The sequence below is a fragment of the Taudactylus pleione genome, unplaced genomic scaffold (genome assembly GCF_031769625.1).
Source record: "Taudactylus pleione unplaced genomic scaffold, aTauple2 ptg000092l, whole genome shotgun sequence".
Classification (NCBI taxonomy): domain Eukaryota; kingdom Metazoa; phylum Chordata; class Amphibia; order Anura; family Myobatrachidae; genus Taudactylus; species Taudactylus pleione.
The window spans coordinates 8,019,659-8,030,239 of record NW_028284494.1 but is presented as its reverse complement, the minus strand read 5'-3'; positions in this window follow the sequence as shown (position 1 = coordinate 8,030,239).

The window sequence follows — 10,581 nt, the reverse complement described above, 5'->3', positions numbered from 1 at the left end:
GTTCCTGGCACCCCCCCCCATATACATAACTAACTATACATAGCAGGCACATGGCATATACACAACTAACTATACATAGCAGGCACGTGGCATATACATAACTAACTATACATAGCAGGCACATGGCATATATATAACTAACTATACATAGCAGGCACATGGCATATACATAACTAACTATACATAGCAGACACGTGGCATATACATAACTAACTATACATAGCAGGCACATGGCATATACATAACTAACTATACATAGCAGGCACATGGCATATACATAACTAACTATACATAGCAGGCACATGGCATATACATAACTAACTATACATAGCAGGCACATGGCATATACATAACTAACTATACATAGCAGGCACATGGCATATACATAACTAACTATACATAGCAGGCACATGGCATATACATAACTAACTATACATAGCAGGCACACGACACATACAGTACATAACTAGCGGCAGGCTTTGGACTAGGTGGCCACCATTTTAATGATGTCTCATCAGACTGAGCTGCATAACTGTCTCTTACACCCTCTGGATGTCTCTCCCTGCTGTCAGGAGGCCTGAGATCTTCTGGGGGTAACTATTGCATTCATGTCAGCAGCACCCTATCCTATTGTACAGATCCTGCGCCAGTCCCTCATGCTCCCCCACAGCCTGCACCCACCACCTCACATTAATCACCCCCAATATTCCAATATACCTCCCCAATCACCCGGTGTCAGCCTCCCCTTGCCAAAGCACCCATACACCTGACCTCTCATCCCAAATATCCCTCATCTTTTCAGGCACATGGCCAGTGGCAGTGGCGCGTAACTATATCATTCACTGCCGGCACCCACACCCCCGCAGGCAACCCGCGGGCCTCACCTCAGGAATCAGGATCGATGACAGACAGTGTGACACACTGCGACATACAGCCAGGAGCAACCGCAGGCGCAGCCCAGCCCTGTATCACCGACTGTCGCTCCCACGCCCCCGCAGGCCGCCCACGGTCCTTACTCTCAGGATCGATCAGCAGACAGCAGTGCACTGCACTTTCAGTCACACAGTGAGTGACACACAGCACGGAGGAGCAGCCTCTGCCCAGCCCTGTAACACCGCGGTCCGCGCCGGGTCCCACACACTTACTGCCCCGCCTGACAGACAGTGACTCCGTCTCCAGCTCCAGTCCAGTCTCCGGCTCAGGTACAGCGCGGCTGCCTCTCCCCCCTCACGTCTTTGACGCCGGCTCTGCCCTTGTTCAGCGTGCGCCCCCAAGCCACCGCGGGGGCTGCAGGGACAGTAGTTACGCCACTGCATGGGCCTGTTCGTATGAATGCCATTGCACGGGCGTGCAAAAATTAGCCACTGCGATTGCAGTACTCACTGCATCCGACGAGACTTGCAATTTCTGAGACAGGTCAAACCTGCTGTAATTGTGCGTGACGGGCCGATGTTACTGATGTATACACGGTGCTGCGAGGTATTATGGATGTGAGAAAGTGGTAGTGGGCGTCTCTATGCTGGCTGAGCGGTGGCAGACATTAGCATATTTTTACAGCTTCATTTCGTGCGATTATGCAGCTGCTATCACAATTGCGATCCATGCTGAATCAGGCCAATAGTACACAAAATTCTAAAAATCCTGCCACACAATAGAAATATATTGAAGTTAATAGATGGATTATACACCTAATAATTAACCAAGTGGCTTGAAGCATCAGAATGTCTCCTCAAATCAGACGCAAATGTTTTTATTTTATTTTTTTCAATTTCAAGGCCTCTACACGCGGAATGATGTAGGCAATGATACGATCTCATTAACGATATCCCTCGAACTCTCCCCGGGCACTCCAGGACACGATATGCAGCAAAAGCTACATGATGTGACACAAGATCTATAGAGCACGATCTAATGATTTGCCTATCATTAGATCGTGCGTGATAGCAGACAGATGCTTGCACAGACCAGTGAGATCCGTGATGCAAGTCTCTGTCACAGATGCACGCAGAGACTTGCGTGTGATCCGCGCTACAAGCATCTTTGTAAAAAAAAATCAATAAGACACAGATGCAGGGACGAATCAGCGAGATCCATCCATGCATCTGTGTAAAATAGAATGAATATATAGTGAAAAATAAAAAAAAATGGCAGCCCACTCTTGAAAGCACAACCAGCCCCAGGCTTTTCACAGCCGGTCCTGGTCATGAAAGTACAGGCGACAAATGATGTAGGGGTCCCCTGTATTTAACACAACCAGCACCGGGCTTTTCAGAGCCAGTGCTGGTTGTCAAAATACAGGGGACAAAAGACGTAGGGGTCCACTGTATTTAGCACAACTAGCACTGGGCTCAGCCAAGCCGGTCCTAGTTTTGGAAATACAGGGGGCAAAGAGTAGGGGTTCCCTGTATTATCCATAACCAACATAGGCGAAACTAAGGGGTGGTCCGGGGGTGCACCGGACCACACATTAGCCTCTGCTGTCATTTTGCGCTTTTTTTAACTTTAATTAATAGCTGGAAGTCAGGTTGGCGTTAACGCAGCTGCATAAGCCCGCACTTGACCGGGAGGACCTAGAAAGACAACAGCACCGCCTCCCCTGTGTTGGCCCAATCAGAATTAGCCTACGGAGCACGAGCGCACGGTGACATCATGGCGTCAGTCCGTGCGCGCTCCTGTGCTACTGAGGAGCGGAGGTGCTGTGTGAGCTGCCCGGAGGAGGAGGAGGACGCCGCGGCCTCATCCACGCTGTCGCTGACAGACTGAGCTGACAGTGACAGCCTGTCTGCAGAAGAACAGAAGAACAGAAGAAGAGTTTTTTTTTAAAAGCATATACTGCAGGTTCGGCATTTATTATTCTGGCAGCAGCTTGCAACTGCAGGGGAAAGGGTGCTAATTTTTGGCTGTAACTTCTATTTTTATAAAAAAATTTCTCATGAAGGCTATACTTTTTAAATGCACTTTTTTATTGGCAGATGTAGAAAGTATGTATGTAAGTATATATATATATATATATATATATATATATGTGTGTGTATGTATTTATATATATATATATATATACAGTATATATTATATATATAATATATATGTGTATGTGTATGTATATGTATATATATATATATATATATATATATATATATGAGCTCCTTAACATTAATAGACCTATCCATGTTAGGTTGGGGGGGACAGAGTTAACACAGGGCTGGGGAATGACTCTGAGAGACACACACTGGGGCTGAGAGACGCACACTGGGGCTGAGAGACGCACACTGGGGCTGAGAGACGCACACTGGGGCCAGGGCAATGGAGCAGAGAGACGCACACTGGGGCAGGGGAATGGGGCTGAGAAACACACACTTGGGCCGGGGCAATGGGGCAGAGAGACGCACACTGGGGCAGGGGAATGGTACTGAGAGACGCACACTGGGGCAGGGGAATGGTGCTGAGATACACACACTTCGGCTGGGGCAATGGGGCAGAGAGACGCACACTGGGGCAGGGGAATGGTGCTGAGAGACGCACACTGGGGCAGGGGAATGGTGCTGAGAGACACACACTTGGGCTGGGGCAATGGGGCAGAGAGACGCACACTGGGGCAGGGGAATGGTGCTGAGAGACGCACACTGGGGCAGGGGAATGGTGCTGAGAGACACACACTTGGGCCGGGGCAATGGGGCAGAGAGATGCACACTGGGGCCAGGGCAACGGGGCAGAGAGACGCACACTGGGGCCGGGGCAATGGGGATGAGAGATACACACTGGGGCTGAGAGACACACACTGGAGCTGAGAGACACACACCGGGGCTGAGAGACGCACACTGGGTCGGGGGAATGGGGCTGAGATACGCACACTGAGGTCAGGGCAATGGGGCTGAGAGACGCACACTGGGGCAGGGGAATGGGGCTGAGAGATGCACACTGGGGCAGGGGAATGGGGCTGAGAGACGCACACTGGGGTCGGGGAATGGGGCAGAGAGATGCACACTGGGGTCGGGGGAATGGGGCTGAGAGACACACACTGGGGCCGGGGGAATGGGGCTGAGAGACACACACTGGGGCTGGGGGAATGGGGCTGAGATACGCACACTGGGGTCAGGGGAATGGGGCTGAGAGACACACACAGGGGCCGGGGGAATGGGGCAGAGAGACGCACACTGGGTCAGAGGAATGGGGCTGAGATACGCACACTGGGGTCGGGGGAATGGGGCAGAGAGACTCACACTGGGGCTGAGAGATGCACACTGGGTCGGAGGAATGGTGCTGAGATACGCACACTGGGGTCGCGGGAATGGGGCAGAGAGACTCACACTGAGGCTGGGGGAATGAGGATGGAGAGTCACAGGTGGACCTGAGGATTGAGAGACACAGGGGGTCCTGGGGGTGGTGAGATCGAGGGGGTCCTGGTGAGAAACAAGGGGGTCTGGAGATAAAAAGACACAGAGAACCTGGAGAACCACAGAGGGGCCTGGGGATGGAGACATTGAGGGGTCTGGAGTAACACAGGGGAGCCTGGAGAGACACAGAAGTTTGATCAGGGAAATTCACATTTTTCCTGCACAAAAGCTCCTGTTACTACAGTATATATTCATAAAAAAGGGAGAAAAGGAAAAAGGGGACAAAAGACGTAGGGGTCCACTGTATTTAGCACAACTAGCACTGGGCTCAGCCAAGCCGGTCCTAGTTTTGGAAATACAGGGGACAAAGAGTAGGGGTTCCCTGTATTATCCATAACCAACATAGGCGAAACTAAGGGGTGGTCCGAGGGTGAACCGGACCACACATTAGCCTCTGCTGTCATTTTGCTTTTTTTTTAACTTTAATTAATAGCTGGAAGTCAGGTTGGCGTTAACGCAGCTGCATAAGCCCGCACTTGACCGGGAGGACCTAGAAAGACAACAGCACCGCCTCCCCTGTGTTGGCCCAATCAGAATTAGCCTACGGAGCACGAGCGCACGGTGACATCATGGCGTCAGTCCGTGCGCGCTCCTGTGCTACTGAGGAGCGGAGGTGCTGTGTGAGCTGCCCGGAGGAGGAGGAGGACGCCGCGGCCTCATCCACGCTGTCGCTGACAGACTGAGCTGACAGTGACAGCCTGTCTGCAGAAGAACAGAAGAACAGAAGAAGAGTTTTTTTTTAAAAGCATATACTGCAGGTTCGGCATTTATTATTCTGGCAGCAGCTTGCAACTGCAGGGGAAAGGGTGCTAATTTTTGGCTGTAACTTCTATTTTTATAAAAAATTTTCTCATGAAGGCTATACTTTTTAAATGCACTTTTTTATTGGCAGATGTAGAAAGTATGTATGTAAGTATATATATATATATATATATATATATGTGTGTGTATGTATTTATATGTATATATATATATATACAGTATATATTATATATATAATATATATGTGTATGTGTATGTATATGTATATATATATATATATTATATATATATATATATGAGCTCCTTAATATTAATAGACCTATCCATGTTAGGTTGGGGGGGACAGAGTTAACACAGGGCTGGGGAATGACTCTGAGAGACACACACTGGGGCTGAGAGACGCACACTGGGGCTGAGAGACGCACACTGGGGCTGAGAGACGCACACTGGGGCCAGGGCAATGGAGCAGAGAGACGCACACTGGGGCAGGGGAATGGGGCTGAGAAACACACACTTGGGCCGGGGCAATGGGGCAGAGAGACGCACACTGGGGCAGGGGAATGGTGCTGAGAGACGCACACTGGGGCAGGGGAATGGTGCTGAGATACACACACTTGGGCTGGGGCAATGGGGCAGAGAGACGCACACTGGGGCAGGGGAATGGTGCTGAGAGACGCACACTGGGGCAGGGGAATGGTGCTGAGAGACGCACACTTGGGCTGGGGCAATGGGGCAGAGAGACGCACACTGGGGCAGGGGAATGGTGCTGAGAGACGCACACTGGGGCAGGGGAATGGTGCTGAGAAACACACACTTGGGCCGGGGCAATGGGGCAGAGAGATTCACACTGGGGCCAGGGCAATGGGGCAGAGAGACGCACACTGGGGCCGGGGCAATGGGGCTGAGAGACACACACTGGGGCTGAGAGACACACACCGGGGCTGAGAGACGCACACTGGGTCGGGGGAATGGGGCTGAGATACGCACACTGGGGTCAGGGCAATGGGGCTGAGAGACGCACACTGGGGCAGGGGAATGGGGCTGAGAGATGCACACTGGGGCAGGGGAATGGGGCTGAGAGACGCACACTGGGGTCGGGGAATGGGGCAGAGAGATGCACACTGGGGTCGGGGGAATGGGGCTGAGAGACACACACTGGGGCCGGGAGAATGGGGCTGAGAGACACACACTGGGGCTGGGGGAATGGGGCTGAGATACGCACACTGGGGTCAGGGGAATGGGGCTGAGAGACACACACAGGGGCCGGGGGAATGGGGCAGAGAGACGCACACTGGGTCAGAGGAATGGGGCTGAGATACGCACACTGGGGTCGGGGGAATGGGGCAGAGAGACTCACACTGGGGCTGAGAGATGCACACTGGGTCGGAGGAATGGTGCTGAGATACGCACACTGGGGTCGCGGGAATGGGGCAGAGAGACTCACACTGAGGCTGGGGGAATGAGGATGGAGAGTCACAGGTGGACCTGAGGATTGAGAGACACAGGGGGTCCTGGGGGTGGTGAGATCGAGGGGGTCCTGGTGAGAAACAAGGGGGTCTGGAGATAAAAAGACACAGAGAACCTGGAGAACCACAGAGGGGCCTGGGGATGGAGACATTGAGGGGTCTGGAGTAACACAGGGGAGCCTGGAGAGACACAGAAGTTTGATCAGGGAAATTCACATTTTTCCTGCACAAAAGCTCCTGTTACTACAGTATATATTCATAAAAAAGGGAAAAAAGGAAAAAGGGGAAAGTATCTGCACTCTACTGAATTAGTTCTAGACCCCTATATAATCTTGGCTCGATAGTTCATAGAGTAACGGGGGTGCAGCCCTAATCAACTAAATTAGATCATATAATTAGAAATGAGAAAAGGAGTTGTTGGTAATGGGCGCACAAATAAAGTAAATAATAAAGTAAAATATAACTTTTATTGGTTATTACCTAGCGAAAGTTCACAATGCGTTTGCTCACTGCGCATAGACAGCCCAGCAGAGTGAGGGACAGGGGAAGCTGTTTGTAGGTGGTAACAGGGGCTGGCCATTAACAACGGGGGAGTGGAGGTGGAAACGCAGGCATGCCTGCGCATCTCAACGGGGTTTTAAAGGTTTGCATAATTATAAAACCGCATCATAGTACACGTCACCTGGCTTGTTTTTACACTGAAGTGCTCGCAGTTCTTGCAGCAGGGTATAGTCAACCTCAAGTGTTGCGATCGCATCCGATGTTACCCGATGGTTGCATACACTTCCTGGACATGACGTGCACAAGTGGGTGTCTTAAGAAAGGCTGGTGGGTGCCTGCATACACTATGTGATCACTCTCTAAGAAATACTGGGCGTGCTAATGCCTGTGCAATTTGCATACACATCGTGCGCACGATCGCATCTAGCGAGCGGCTCTGAATCAGCTCATGATCATAATGAATCATAATGTCCAAAACAAAAAGCTTCAGTGTATGCAGAATAATGATCCTCCTGAACAACTGTGGCTGTACTCCTCAAATAAAAACACTGGATAATAGCACCAAAATGTCTATGTATCTAATAATAATACTGGCGATGGACCAATAAAAATAGCTATTGATTCTAAATGCACATTGCAATCCCCCTATTATTTATATATAAGCAGGATATACAATCGGGAAGCCGGCTGCCGGAATCCCAACAGCCGGCTTACTGACTGCTTTATCCCGGCGGCGTGGGATAAATGACCGGCGTCTATATCTAGACGCCTGTCATTTCCCCGATGCCGGAACACCGGCGCCTGCCATCCCGATCGAAGGGATGCCGGGCGCCACGAGCGGACAGCCGCGGGGGGGAGGGTTAGGTTTAGGGCACCCAGGGGGGACTTATGGTTAGGCACCCCCCAGGGAGGTTAGGGTTAGGTTAGGGGGAGGGAGGGTTAGGGTTAGGCACCCACGGGGGGGACTTAGGGTTAGGCACCCCACTGGGGGACTTAGGTTTAGGCAGCGGGGAAGGAGGGGTTAGGGTTAGGCACTTAGAGGGGAGATTAGGGTTAGGCACTTGGGAGGGAGGTTAGGGTTAGGCACTCCTAAGGAGGGTTAGGGTTAGGGGCTTAGGTTAGTTTATACTTACCTAAGCGACGATCGGGATTTCCTGAAGGGGCTCATTCCATCTATAGCATGTGCAACAGCACTTGTGTGGTTCACATGGGAAAATTAGTGTCACCACTGATCTTCCACTGCATCTCAGCATAATTGATCAGCTCTGTCCTGGGAGCCCTGCTAACACCCGCAATAGGGGAATGGAAGGCCTGAAAACCCTCAGCCTGTGCTGCAGCAAGCGACGGTGCACCCGCTACTGCCGGGAGACTTGCCCAATCTTCCAGGGTGCCGGGAGCACCACACGATTTTCGGGAGGCTCCCAACCATCCCGGGAGTGTAGGCAAATATGAATTGTATACGAGCATCTCTGCCTGATTTGGCGCTGCCAAGGCTAATCTTGCAAAAGCCACAGCGAAACGCACGTCTGTGTCCTGCTGTGTGTCAGATGTCACATGTCCAAATTGTGAATACTACATATATATGTTTGTAGTTGTACCTATACACTTACGTTAGAAAATTGTATATAAAATATAGAGGCGCTGATTTAATCAGAACAATTTATTAAAAATCAAAAAACATATATAAATAATATAAAATAACCGTCGGTTGGCCGATATATTTAATTTCAAATTATTTTATATTTATAACATATAATAATCTTCTGACTATACAGTATATCTGTTACTGCAATGCTATGTTATATATAACATCAAAGTAGGTCTAGCCTACATCAATCACTATATCAAAATAGGAAGAATAATGGTAAAATTATTAGTGAGCTTAACGGGTGCAGCTAGCAATATGTACACCTGAATGACAATTTATATGATCATAATAAATATCATGAATCCCATGGATATAAATCCATAGATAGTTAAACCTCGCTTAGTTTGAGGCTGTAGCTGTTCAAAAGAGATTGTTTGTCATCTGACAGTTTCAATATATAGCAAGTGAATGGCAACAATGTAGATCGTAGAAAAAATGATTGAGTCACTTGTAGCAATAGTGCTACTCTCACCACTCTGTAGAACGTCCCTCTGAATCACCTGTTTGTAATGTCCCAGCTCCTGGTATAGAAAAGAAATATGTCCAGTACCTCCATGTCTGGATGTCCATATAGAAAACCGTGGCCCATCTCTCCCAGCTGCTAGCGGCGTTCCCCGAAGTGCAGCTATATCCGGAGTGTAAGTGCGGGTGAGGTCTGAACAAAACGGTAAATCCAAATGCAGGTAATAATGTAAGGTCGGCACCTTATGTGTCCGTGTGGTCTACAGCTCGTTCCTCCCATCTGCTGACAACGTTCTCCAAGGTGCAGCTTTATCCGGAGTATGAAGCATAGATCCAGGCTGTGCTGTACGAATCCAGGCTGTGCTATACCATTCTGTTGGGACAGGTGAGTGGTGTGAAAATGGCAAAGTCTTGACGCGTTTCCCCGTGTTTCTTCTGAGGAAGCCGCCGACAAAGAAATAGGCTGGTAAACGCGTCAAGACTTCAAGGCAGCAGATATGCAGCAGATGATAAGCGTCCACGTAACAACCAGCAGAACTATCAAGAAGATGGAACGAACTCTGAAGAAGTTGAAACATCGCTGTTGGGCAAACAGCAATATTGGTCTGGGTTGCAGAGTAGGAATAGAACACATATAAGTTTTGTGTGAACTGTGTAGAGGGGTGTTAATCAGATAGAATAGCTTAAAGAGGTTTAGTGGGTGGTTCAGAAATTTGGTGAGTTTTCCAGGGAACGGAATGTTTACAGGCTAGACAAAAGGATCGTCATGCAAAAAAGGTCATTCCCAGTGGCGTAAGTTCATCCCAGTCGCCCGGAGGTAAGTTAGAGCTATGCGCCCCACCCTCCTTCCCCCGAGAAAAGGAAAAATAAATAAGGTACATCTATCAATATATATTCGCGCACATGCGAATAGCGACAATAAAAAAATATTATCGGGACTAGGACCCAATAATCAATAAATATGCCACTTTGGGGCCCCATATTGATTTATATATCCCCCATCTCACACAGACCTCACACACACACACACATACCGTACTACATCTCACACATACCCCACACCCACCACAGCTCTCCCCAATCACTCAGATTCCCCCACACAGCGTGAAAAAAAATATATGCTCTTTAAATATAGAACTTTCATCAGCACCTACCACTCTTCCCACCCCATAGGGCTTGCACTTACTATGTTTTTCAGCCTCACCCCTTAGCCTCTCCCGACTCCCGTCCGCTCCGGCTGTTTTGTGACTTCCGCCACCAGAGCACTCCAGACAGGGAGGAGAAGCGCCGCTGATGCTGATCGGGAGTCAGATACAGGTTATTAGTAGGCACAACTTAGCCCTGAGTA